This window comes from Lissotriton vulgaris, chromosome 3_1 (assembly GCF_964263255.1).
Source record: "Lissotriton vulgaris chromosome 3_1, aLisVul1.2, whole genome shotgun sequence".
NCBI lineage: Eukaryota > Metazoa > Chordata > Amphibia > Caudata > Salamandridae > Lissotriton > Lissotriton vulgaris.
This window is the reverse complement of record NC_141689.1, coordinates 1,761,516,595-1,761,529,959: the sequence shown is the minus strand read 5'-3', so window position 1 is coordinate 1,761,529,959 and position 13,365 is coordinate 1,761,516,595.

The following is a 13,365-nucleotide window of genomic DNA, read 5'->3' as shown; positions in this document are numbered from 1 at the left end:
GTCCCTTCCACCAAGCACTGTCCTCTTTGCGATGATAAAGAGGAAAATGACTTACACGTGGTCTTTTTCTGCCCAGCCTACAAGGCAGCCAGAAAGCATTGGCTGCTTCCCTTGATTAAGAATTTGGGTGGCAGGGAATACACACCTATGTACAGGATTTTAAAATCCGATGTTTCCGGCCCAACTGTTTTTGCACTTTCCAAATTCTTTACGAATGTTTGGTATATGCGTAATCGCCTTTAAAAAAATGCTGGGTAGATTTTAGATTCGCTTCAATTCTTAATAACTGTTTTTATTGTCTGTGTTGATCTTAAATCATGTATTGATGTTTTATCAAAATTCGACAGAGTTTATGTGATTTTATTGTATGTGTATCTTTTATGACCAAATGGTCGAAATAAAGATTGGAAATAATAATAATAATATTATATAAGTATACAATATAAGATTCATTATAAAAAGTATTACATTTCAGAGGTTTGAAGCCCTATATATAGTTAGGAGTTAGCATTTAAAAAACCTATGAAATTCCCTGAAAAAACCATAGGTTTCACACCAGTTATAGTTAGGAATTAGCATTTAAAAAACCTTTTAAATTCACTGAAAAAACATAGGTTTCACACCAGTTATAATTAGCATGAAGTTTTAATCGCATAAAACCATTGAAATTCCCACATTATAGTTAGTTGTACTCACTATAACTTGCGCGTGCAATGCACTGCTGATGACGTCACATATTACATCACTCATGACATGGTCAGTGACATCACTCATGACATCACTGATGACACCATCCTTGTGACAGACTGACAGACCTCCTTTCAGTGTAATGTAACCCTTGAAACACATATTCAAAAATAGAAACTAACATTTTCAAAAAAATGGAGATACCCATACCAATTACAACAACCAATTCAGTAATTCCACCATCTATATACACACCCTCTCATTCAGTAACAGTTCTATATAGTCACTCATATATATACTCACTCATCATATGTAGTGATACACATATACATATTGTTACACACGATAGTCATCCAAATGTTACTCACACACATACTTACACATGCAAATAAACTATTGAATATCGATTTATTTGCCTATACAGGTATACACACACTAGCACATTACTTCTAAGGAAACTTACACATACTTACTCTCTTAAACAGTCACTTATAGAAACACATACTTATTTAAACAGGAACTCTTTCAATCTCACATATACTCACGTATATACATCAATACTCACATATACTAGATTAAAATAATATGTAGTTACTCATAAAGACACTAGTGAGGCAGGAATTCACTTACTAACACACACATATACACACTCCTACACATGTGCTGTCTTCAAAACACATACAAACAGTGAGTCAGTCACCAACCCATGCAGCCACTTATACACAAAGTGAAACACTGATACATATATTTAAATATTTAAAAATTACTCGCTAATATATGTATTCACTAAGATACACTTTATAAGCCAGTTAACCAATCAATATTTTATTAAAAAAACATCCATGTACACACTTGTTTAAACATTTATTCTTCCATCGACCTTTACAAATACAAATATAAAACATATTTATTTTTCAGAAAGACACACATTCACTGGATGGTGTCATCAGTTTTATGCGAGTAAAACTTCATGCTAACAATAACTGGTTTGAAACCTATGTTTTTTTTCAGTGAATTTAATAGGTTTTTTAAACGCTAATTCCTAACTATAACTGGTGTGAAACCTATGGTTTTTTCAGTGAATGTATATATATATATATATATATATATATATATATATATATATATATATATATATATATATATATATATATATATATATATATATATATATATATATATATATATATATACATATATATATATTATTATATTACCTACTGGCGGTCGCCAGTAGGTAGTTATAGTTAGGATTTTTTTCAATGTTAAATCTCAAAATTCTATTTGGAATAACTTTGGCGCCGGTTGACGAATCTGCCTGAAAATTTCCTCAAAGGGGCCTCACGGCGCCCCGGTCCTTCCCTGGAAGTTTGGGGGGGATTCGTCAAGCGGGGGATGAGGTAAAAAGGGGGTCCCAAAACGCGTTTTCCCCATGTTAATTTCCATAGGGCGGTCGACCTCACTTTTAGCCCGAACGGCTGAATGGATTTCCACCAAACTTGGCAAAATTGTAGGGACTGGTAGCCCAATGTGCCTTTGCTATGTCTCAAGATATGTGCTCCAGTGGGTTTTGAGTAATTTATGTTAAAAAAATATATATATCTATGGCAGCGCCCTGGTACGCGCACCAGGGAGCGCTCCGGGTGCGCCACGCGACTTGCGCACAGAAAGCTGATTGGCTCTCGGGTGTCTGTAAACATTCGAAACAGTCCGGAACGGCCGCCATCTTGTGTCTCGGTAAAATCGAGACATAAGAGGTGGAAAAATCAAAGGGGGAAATGACCATAAGGGGGCAGGGATAGATCCCCCTGACCCCCTAGGTTTGATGTGGGGGCCATAAAAGGGCCCAGAAATTTTTTTTTTTTGATTTGCGCGGGGGAGCGCCCGGTACGCGCACCGGGGAGCGTCCCATGGGGAAAAATGAATAATAGATTTTTTTTTTAAATTTAGCCTTTTTTTATAAATTGGAGGTAGTTCTAAAAAGAACAGTTTTTGTTCTTCTTTTTGTTGTTTTATATTTTTCTATTGTTTTTTTTACATTTTGTACTTTTTTGGGGTTTTCTGAACAGTTTTATATTTTTTTTGTATTTTTCATGTGGAGAAACGAAAAAACAGGGAATTGAAAATGGCTCAACTGGAGCAAAAAAAAAAAAGAAAAGAAATAATTAGGGTTGATTGGGGCATTTATGGTTGTCCCCAGCAAGGACGATGAGCTTTACGCTTTGTTCTCCGTAGGAGATGGTCTTCCCACAATATTTACAGATAATTTGGAAATCTGCAAATCGTGGCTGAATGCACGGCATCGTACTACTTTCCTCTGGTGAGACGGAGTGGGTTGCTTCCTTTTTGAGGTGGTGCTTGTGGATTGGGGAGGGTTACTGGCCAGTTCCCTCATCTCTGCAGCAGAATAATTTATTGGATGCTTGCGCTGCATGTGGCGTATCATCGTGTTGTTTCCAAATGAATATTTCTTGTTCGGGTTTCCCCTGGAAAGTTCCATGCCACAGATTTTGCAAGTCACCTTGGCTGCATTTACTTTTTTCTTCCCCTGTGGGATGGAAAAAAACTCCCATATAATGTGTGGTCTTGGCTGGTATGGGGTATTTTGTTCATCAAGCCATCTTCTCACTTCTTCCTCCTCCTCTTCCTCCTCTTGTGGACCACCAATGATATTTTGTGGTGGTCCTCTTGGTGGTTGTGGTGGTGGTGGTGCAGATGCACCAGCTGCTGCTGTTACTGAAGCCATTATAAAGATAAAAAAGGTACAGAGAGGTACAAACAGGTCTTCCTAAGTCTAAGGATAAAGTCAGAATAAGGAAAAAAGGTGGGGTCTTTCATCCTTTTTGAAAAAAAAAATGTATTGAACCAATGAAAAGTGTTATTTTCAGGTCACATGACCAGGGGCTTCATCATTATGAAACCAAAACTGTTATGAACCAATAAAAAGTGTTATTTTCAGGTCACATGACCCGACGCGCTTACGCGAAACGCCCCTGGGCACGTCGCGTAAGCGCGTCGGACGCCTTCGTTGCGCGATCGTATTCGCTCGAGTGCTTCCGGGTGCGTTTACGCCGTGCGTATCACGCGGTCGCGGCTACGCGATACGTCACGATCATGTCATGAGTGATGTAATATGTGACGTCATCAGCAGTGCATTACACGCGCAAGTTATAGTGAGTACAACTAACTATAACGTGGAATTTCAATGGTTTTATGTCAGTAACATTTCCAGCTAACTATAACTGGTGTGAAACCTATGTTTTTTTCAGTGAATTTAATAGGTTTTTTAAATGCCATTTCCTAACTATAACTGGTGTGAAACCTATGGTTTTTTCAGTGAATATATATATATATATATATATATATATATATATATATATATATATATATATATATATATATATATATATATATATATATATATATATATATATATATTTACAACAATGTTCCTGTTTCGCCAATGCTCGGCAAAAGGAAACCAGGTGTAGACCTCTCAATCCTCTCTGTTCTTGCAGCAAACAAATAAAGGAGTACGAATCCTCAAATGGATAGCAGAGTAGTACATTTATTTTAGAAGTAAATCAAAGGACAAATGTCCATCCAAGACGCGTTTCGCTCCACTAGGGAGCTTGGTCACTTGAAGCGCCAGGAATGGATTTGCAGTTTTTATAGTAAACACAAACGTGGGACAAACCAGTGCGATACACGCTAATGACGTGAAAACAATAGAGATAAATAACAGACTTTACACAAGCACTTGTTAACTAATAACAAAAACAGACTATGGCTATGCAGTAAAAAACAACACAATATCGTGCATGTATATTTGTAAAATACAAAAAACCTCTAATAATTATAAAACAACAGATGGTTCAGACTAGTGTCAGAAATTAAATAAGATCGGCAGAGTGCTCCAAGTACACGGCAATTACTGTTTGCAGTGTTACCAAAGAGTCGGCACACCATAGCGTGTCAAGATACTAACATAAATATGTAGATCGCTCACATCAACGCACGTTGGTAAAAATCATAGACAAGTGTCATATGTCATAGACCATTCTGCCAAATAATTTTATGACCAATTTCTGTTGTTAAAGAAAACGAGATTATTCAAAATAGCTCCACCTCAAAAGATGAAAATTTGAAGATATTGCACATGAAGTTTTTTAAAGTGCAAAAAAAGTGCAGTGAAAATTAATAAAAAAAAGTTTTTTGCATGATTCAACACATAATATAAAGATAAAAAGATTTTTTGTGCACAGAATTACAGCTGATTAAGGCTATTTGAGAACCAACTTGATTTTGCTTCAATTCATTTAGGCATCCCCATATTCTTAAGCAAAATAATTAGACGAAAAGGAAAAAAAAAACTATGTCATCCCATTCAGTACATAGTAAATGTATTAATGAATGTAGGAGTATGTCAATGCTCATGAGAGTGTAAAAATACGAAAAAATTAGTGCAACCTGAAAGAAAATGTATTGCTCATAGGCCCAGCCAGTAATCGTTAGAAACAAGGTTTCTCAAATGAAAACAAATAAGGTTCCCTAATTGATGGTCAAAGGAAGTTGTGTAAATCTTCCGTTAAATTAAGTCCATTTGGGGCCCTGGTATCTAAGGATAAAATGAAATGTGATTCTTTCTGACGAAGTAATTTCTCGCGATCCCCACCCTGTCCGGGCTGGGGAACTGAGCACAGGACAGTGTATTCCAGGTCTTTAAGTTGTTTATTATGAACAGACCTGAAATGTCTCGCCACTGGATAGTTGTTATCACAGTTAACAATGGCCCTTATGTGCTGCAGGATGCGCTTATGCACACGGAGTTCGGTACTCCCTATATATTCGAGATTGCAAATGCATTTAAGTTTGTAGATCACAAATTAGGACCTGCAAGTTAAATGTTCTTGGATGGGAATTGGGACCTCACTGAAAGCTGTTACATAGCGGGTACCATTCTTTGCAAAGGTGCATGCGCGACAAGAGGTGCATTTGAAGAATCCCATTTTGCTAAGCCAGGACTTTTTGGGAGGAACCTCAGGCGTGGATCTATCCAAGGCATCGCGGATAGACGGTGCCCGTCTAAAAGTTATGGCTGGTGCGCTAGGCATGATTGAACCCAGGACAACGTCAGTCAATATGATTGGCCACTCTGTGCAGATGATATGGCGGATTTTCCTTTCTTGGGGACAGAAAGTGCTAATCAAACTGACTGAACACTCTGTGATATTACTGGTAGTGCTTTTAGGAGCAAGGAGAGATTCCTGGTCAAAATATTTATATATATTACCTACTGGCGGTCGCCAGTAGGTAGTTATAGTTAGGACCTAGTTTCCATAGGAAATCCGCAACATTCTATTGGGAATAACTTTGGCGCCGGTTGTTGAATCTTCGCGAATTTCTCAAAGGTGATGGCCCACTCCGCTCCTTCCCTGAAAGTTTTGGGGGGATTCGTCAAGTGGGGGCTGAGAAAAAAGGGGGTCCCAAAACGTGTTTTCCCCAATGTTATTTTCCATAGGACGATTAGACACGGCTACAGCCCGAACAGCTGCACGGAATTACAAGAAATTTGGCAAAATGGTAGAGTCTGATAAGCAGATCACCCTTTTGCTTAAAAGGTGTAAATCCTTCCAGTAGTTCCTGAGAAAATCAGAAGAAAAAATATATATATCTATAAGCGCGCACCATGCGTAAATCGGGTGTGCGCGAGCTGAATTCTAATTTTTTGTTAGACATCTGTCAACATTCTAATCGGTGGAAACCAGAAAGTGTTGGCCGCCATTTTGTGTCAGAGGCATAAGAGAGCCAAAAACAAAGGTGGAAAACGTGAAAAGGGGGCAGGGTAGAGACTTCCTGACCCCCTAGGCCTTCTCAGGGGTCCCTGAAGGTTCCCGAAGGCCCCAAAAATTATTTTTTTTTTTAAACCGCGGGGTGTGCGTACGGTGCTGGCACCCCTTGGCCGCCATTTTGTCACTCCGAGGTAGAAGAGAGCCGAAAACAAAAGTGGAGAACGTGAAAAGGGGGCAGGATAGAGACTCCCTGACCCCCTAGGCCTTCTCAGGGGGTCCCTGAAAGACCCCGAAGGGCAAAATAATATATATTTTTTTTTTAAATCGCGGGGTGCGCGCACGGTGCTCGCACCCTTTGAATGCCATTTTGTCACTCTGAGGTACAAGAGAGCCAAAAACAAAAGTGGAGAACGTGAAAAGGGGTCAGGGTAGAGACTCCCTGACCCCCTAGGCCTTCTCAGGGGGTCCCTGAAGGACCCCGAAGGGCAAATAAAAACCTTCTTTTTTTTTTTAAACCGAGAGGTGCGCGCACGTCGGCAAAAAAAAGACAAAAAAATACAGTAAATAACAGGTGTTTATATGTTGGATGGCTCTAAAAAGAGCCGCTCTGTTCGTTAAGTCTTTTTTGTACCTACAAGTAAGTACCGATGCAGAGTCTAAAGTTGCAGAGGAAGACTCTATTCCCCTCATCTGTGAAATGTACTCCGTCTCCTCTATAAATGCCTTGCAGGTTTTAAAGCATCTTGTTATGGTATATAAAACCCATACCATAGTCTCTGAGGAAATCAGAAACAGACTTATTCACATGTTTCCTTGCTTTCTCAATCTGTGGACAATATTGGTTGGACCAGATCCATTATTGCCTTTGGCATATATTAGAATATACAAAGGCAATTTGTGGAAAAAGTGACATCAATTGCCCAAAGGTGTACTGTTAAAGCATTTCCAGACCTACCCCAGTCAAAGTGCCAAGGGCATTGCCACCAAAGTGCACAATTATGAGGTCAGGGTGTGAGAGATGCAAAAAGGATTTTAGCAATGGCATCAATTGGTGACATCTCAATCCTCTCTGGCCAATCCACATAATATCCACATTTGGTAAATCAAGGTTGAGAAAGCATCTATTTGCTGCATACCTTTCACTCCAGAAAATATAGCAATGTCCTACAATCCACACTGGAAGCATCTTGAAGGGAGATCTGGTTGTACTCAGATGGGCTCTGGAAATGAAATGGCAGTTTGAAAAGTAGGAGTTTAGAAAAAATGTGGATGAGATTCAGTGCACTTGAAAAAAATGAAATTGTTGGTGGTTTCTGAGAATTCAACATTGACAACTAGGGTGCATGAAACTGTTTTTTAAAAGGAGAAATGCTAATGGTTAAGAAAAAGTCATTGAAAGGTACATTGCACAGGATAAGCTGGTATATTGAGAAGTCAAACACCCTTGCTGATTTGGTTTGCAACATTTGGTGATGAACTTTTCACCTGTGTGCACAGTTAGGTGTTCTATGGAGTGTTACCATGGTAACAGGCAGAGAGAGCTGTGGGGAAAGGTTGAACATTATGTGAGTTTGAAAGTGTAGAAATGTAGAACCAATTAAAATGTTAGTTCGGTTTTGAATTTGTGTGGGAAGATTTTTAATTGGTTATCTACAAGAATATATGTGTAAAATGAGAGGGAAGCTATGTCATTCTATGATTCGAGTGACTGGTGCACAATTGAGAGATTCTGCTTAATAAAATCTGGTGTGTGATTGTCACTGTTCTAAATTTTCAAAAGCATTTTTAAAGGTGAGTTGTTAATTTGTAAGGGGTTCTATGTTGTGCAGTTTAAGTTAATGAGAAAAATGTGTTATAATGTGGAAGCAGGAGTTTATTTGCATAGAGTGTAATTCTGAATCTGTTTGCTTTGGGAAAAGCATTGTGTTAGTTGCATTTGGTATGTTAATGTGTTTGAGGAGATATTTATTTTCATGTCAGTGAGTTCTCATTTCTATATTCTCAGTCCCACCTTGAGACCCTACACTGCCTGAACACCACTGCACTGTCCTAAGACCTGAGACAGAACTCTCAGGAAGACTCTCTTTCACTGTAGCATTCATTTTACTGAATTGCAAGGCATACTGTCATGTGTCTAAGATCACAGTGTGAGTCAGACTTCATTTCACAAAACGGTGGCTGATTAATTTGCTTAGTTGATGTGTTTAAAAATATGGCAATGCATGTAGTCATGGTGTGAGTCAGGCCTGTGTGTACTGTAGAAATTGCATACCAACTCTCTCTGTAGCATGTAGTAATCATGTCAGTGAATTCTCATTTCTACATTCACAGTCCCACCTTGAGCCCCTGCACTGCCTGAACATCTCTGCACTGTCCTAAAACCTGAAACAGAACTCCCAGGATGACTCTCTTTCACTGTAGTAATCATTTTACTGAATTACAAGGCATACTGTCATGTGTCTAAGATCACAGTGTGAGTCAGACTTCATTTCACAAAATGGTGGCTGATTAAGTTGCTTAGTTGATGTGTATAAAAATATGGCAATGCATGTAGTCATGGAGTGAGTAAGGCCTGTGTGTGCTGTAGAAATTGCATACCAACTCTCTCTGTAGCATGTAGTAATCATGTCAGTGAATTCTCATTTCTACATTCTCAGTCCCACCTTGACCCCCTACACTGCCGGAACGCCACTGCACTGTCCTAAAACCTGAGACTGAACTCCCACGAAGACTCTCTTTCACTGTAGTAATCATTTGACTGAATTGCTAGGCATACTGTCATGTGTCTAAGATCACAGTGTGAGTCAGACTTCATTTCACAAAATGGTGGCTGATTAATTTGCAAAGTTGATGTGTTTAAAAATATGGCAATATATGTAGTCATGGAGTGAGTCAGGCCTGTGTGTGCTGTAGAAATTGCAAACCAACTCTCTGAGAGCGCATTTAGGGCTCGTTACCCAGATTTCCCGGCGTTGGAGGAGCTTCTTTCTAAAGAATCGCCTCATAAGCTGATAACGCGTATATATAGCGTAACGCAGGACACAGCTCTTGTGTTACTTCGCTCGTCAAAGTCAGAGTGGGAGAGGGAGACCGATTTAGTAATCACAATGGCGGTTCTGCTGCTCGCAGCTTGAAAATGTATCGCCAAACTATAGATTGAGGCTGATTCATTTCAACTATCTTCATAGAACATATCGTACACCCAAAAAACTCTTGAGGATCGGTCTTCAAAGTGACGCTAAATGTTGGAGGTGTGGGGGGTTGGACGCTACCTTTTTTCACCTGACTTGGGAGTGCTGACAGATTGAGAAGTATTGGGTCTTGGTCATACGGCATCTAGGGCACATTGTAGAATTAGACTTGAGACTAGACCCCGTTATGACGCTGATGGGTTACGTTATGGGCGTACCTAGTGGCTCCCGAAAACTGGTTGCCCTGCTTGTTGCTAGCAAAAAGGCAGATTGCGATACATTGGAAGAGAGTGTCCCCACCTACAATAGCAGGCTGGATAAAATCAGCAGTTTACTGTAAGGATCAATTGACAATCTACTGGGAACTGATTCCACTGAGGTCCAGACCTGTTGATTACTGGGAACCATTGGTGGGATGATTGGGTCAAGTGGGAACGGATTTGTGTGCCGGGTGATTGTTTGTGTAGATTGTTTTTTTTTATTTTATTAAAGGTGGAGGGGTGTTGACTGAAGTGTGATATCAGGGGCAGGAGTGTGTGTTTTGGATTTTATGTTTGGAAGTGTGACATGTGTGGTGAAAGTTTTTTAAGCGGTTGATTTCAGTGTGTTATCTAAATGGGTGGAATGCAAGATGGGTTATATGAAATGCTAGTCGTCAGGGGGGTAGATATGGTGTTTTTATTCTGTTAATTCCAAAACCTCTTACATTCGCTAAGTACCTGTATTGCATAGTTTTGAAATTCTATGATGCCTTTTAGACATGGATCACCGCCGGGCACTCTGTGGTGTCGGCTCTATGGCTGTGTACAAAATAATTTGTGGTGTCATAATGTCAAGATAGCTACCTGCCACAGGGTTGTTGGCCTCTAGCAGTGTCACCTGTGTGATTATTAATAAAGGTTTTGAAATTTTTTTTTTTTAACTCTCTCTGTAGCATGTAGTAATCATGTCAGTGAATTCTCATTTCTACATTCTCAGTCCCACCTCGAGCCCCTACACTGCCTGAACCCCACTGCACGGTCATAAAACCTGAAACAGAACTCCCAGGAAGACTCTCTTTCACTGTAGTAATCATTTTACAGAAGTGCAAGGTATACTGTCATGATCACAGTGTGAGTCAGACTTCATTTCACAAAATGGTGGCTGATTAATTTGCTTAGTTGATGTGTTTAACAAAATATGGGTATACGTGTATTCATATAGTGAGTCATGCCTTAGGACATTTAGTGCTATAAAGTCCTATGCAGCATGTGTGTCAGGCCTCTTAATGCCCAAATAGTCTCCATGCTGTGTAATAAAGATCCTGGGTGTGCTGTACAAATGCCATAGCAACTCTCTCTGTCGCATGTAGTAATAATTTCAGTTTAATTCTCATTTCTACATTCTCAGTCCCACCTTGATCCCCTACACTGCCTGAACACCACTGCACTGTCCTAAACCCTGATACACCATCCCTAGAAAAACTTGCTAAACTCTTACAACACTATTGCACTGCTCTACACCCAGAAACACCATCCTCAGGGAATGCCCCTATAATGTTGAAACACCACTGCACTGCCCTAAGCCCTGAAACAGCACTCTCCGCATGATCTCCTACACTGCCTGTACACTGCTGCTGTACCTTAAACTTACTTATGGAGTGAACCACACTTTACAACATATAGTGTTTCTAATGGCTTTGTAATATGCTAATAGTGGTCTATAATTCTAAAAAAAAAAATATATCATGTTTTTTTTCTTCACAACAGATTTTAATTATCTTCAGAAAGAAAAACCATTATGCCTACGAAGACCGATAAACCAAAAAGATGTAAACAGGATTACTTTTCCAAGAAAAAAGAAGTACAAGATTTATCTAAACAACAATGTGTTGAAAAAACAAAGAAAGCTCCTGATAAGAAAACAAAGGATTTTATAAGGAAAATAACACAAACTAAAAAAAGTATGGAGAATCAGGAAAAAAAATCTTTAACTATAAAGAAAAACCACACCAAAAAGAGAAATGATGGAAAACTTTGTGGTAAAGATATAGTGTATAGTAATAGACGAAAAAATCAGTTTGTTGAAATTCGCAAGTGAATGTTTTATAACAGAGTTGTTTTAAATTTATTGAAAAATATAAAGAATTGTAAAGGAAAAACATCTTTTATAAGAAAAAGAAACATGTTGAATCAATTGTCAAGAAGGTTTTTGAATTAAAAAAATATATTTATTTTAGTAATCAATAGGATTCGAACACTAGATAAGCCAATCAATGATATAAAGGCTAAAAGTAAGTGGAAAAGACTAATTAATAGAGCTAATTTGTGTAATGTTTTTCTGGAGAATGGAAGCATAGTTCAAGTTGTGAGCCATTTTTTAATGAAGAGAGTTACCTTCAGAGTAATGATTTGTTGCATGCAGCTGACACCAGTGGTCGATTTTATGAGGTCAAGAATGGTTGTCCGATTGAAAAAGGGAAAATTGTCCCTAGAAATGCAGAAGAGGTGTTAGCTGATGAAGTGTTAGGGAGATGTACTAAGGCTCCAGTGTACACTTGGAATTGTAGTAGTATTTGTAGTGTACGGCAGGATTCAATTGATTTTTTTCTCAATTTCATACGTAAGTATAGTAAGAAAAGTGTTAAACAAAAGATTAAGATGTTGCAAGAATTAGATCCTTGCAAAGGGAGAGAAAAAACGGGTTTGCAAGGTCTTTCTTTGGCTGGTCTTTCTAAAAAAGTATGTCAGAGTGTTTTTCACCATTTCAGGATGTTAGCAGTGCATCATACTCAAGTGAGGAAATTAGTGAGAAGGTTGTATTATGCAAAAAGTCCAGCACTTAAGCTAAAACAGTTAAACAGTACTCTTTTGCATGGATCTGTATTAGAAGTGATCAACATTTGTGAAGAAATCGAGGTTAGTTACTTTGGTCCTGAAGAAGACAGTGCAGAAACAGATACATTAATAGAAGGCAATGTGGAATAAAATGTACAGAATTTTAGTACGGAAAATTTTGAGCAAGAAATAACAAGGCTTTAGGTAATTTTGGGTGAAAGGCCAAACTTTTCTTGTTTTGTATTATTATTATTATTATTTGTTGTAGACGTATTCTTTATAAAAATCAGACCAGGTTAGTTGATCTATACTTAAAAAGTGAAAAGGAGAATAATAATGAGTGGAAGGAATTTGCAAATTATTTGTTGGTAGAGAATTGTTTTGATTTGGGTTCAGATCAACTTATTTTGCCTGCTAGAGCTGTATATAATAATCTTGAGTTGGTAAATATTCATTCTGAACTGATGGATTTAAATACTTATGAGTCTATTCCTATTCAATGTGTGCATCCATTTCAGGCTATTGTTCGTATGGAGCCTAAGACAGGGAAATTGCCTCCTTCAGATTTACAGAGAGGATTAAAGGGAAGAGTTGTTTGTTTGCCTCTAGATTTAAAGAAAAATATTGAAACAATTGGTGTAGAAAATGTGGAGGAGGAACTTCTCGTTATTCTAGTTAATGGCATTCCTACGAAGAGTAAGAAAATCTGGCAAGAATTAGTGGATGTTAGGAAAGTGAAAAAGGCAACGTTGTATTTGGTAAAAAATAATCCATACTATAAAAATGTATATGTAGGAGAAGAGGAAACAACTGTAGAAGAGGACAGTGATTTGTCAACTGGATAAATTGATAAAGTGGATGTGTCCAGAACTGAAGATA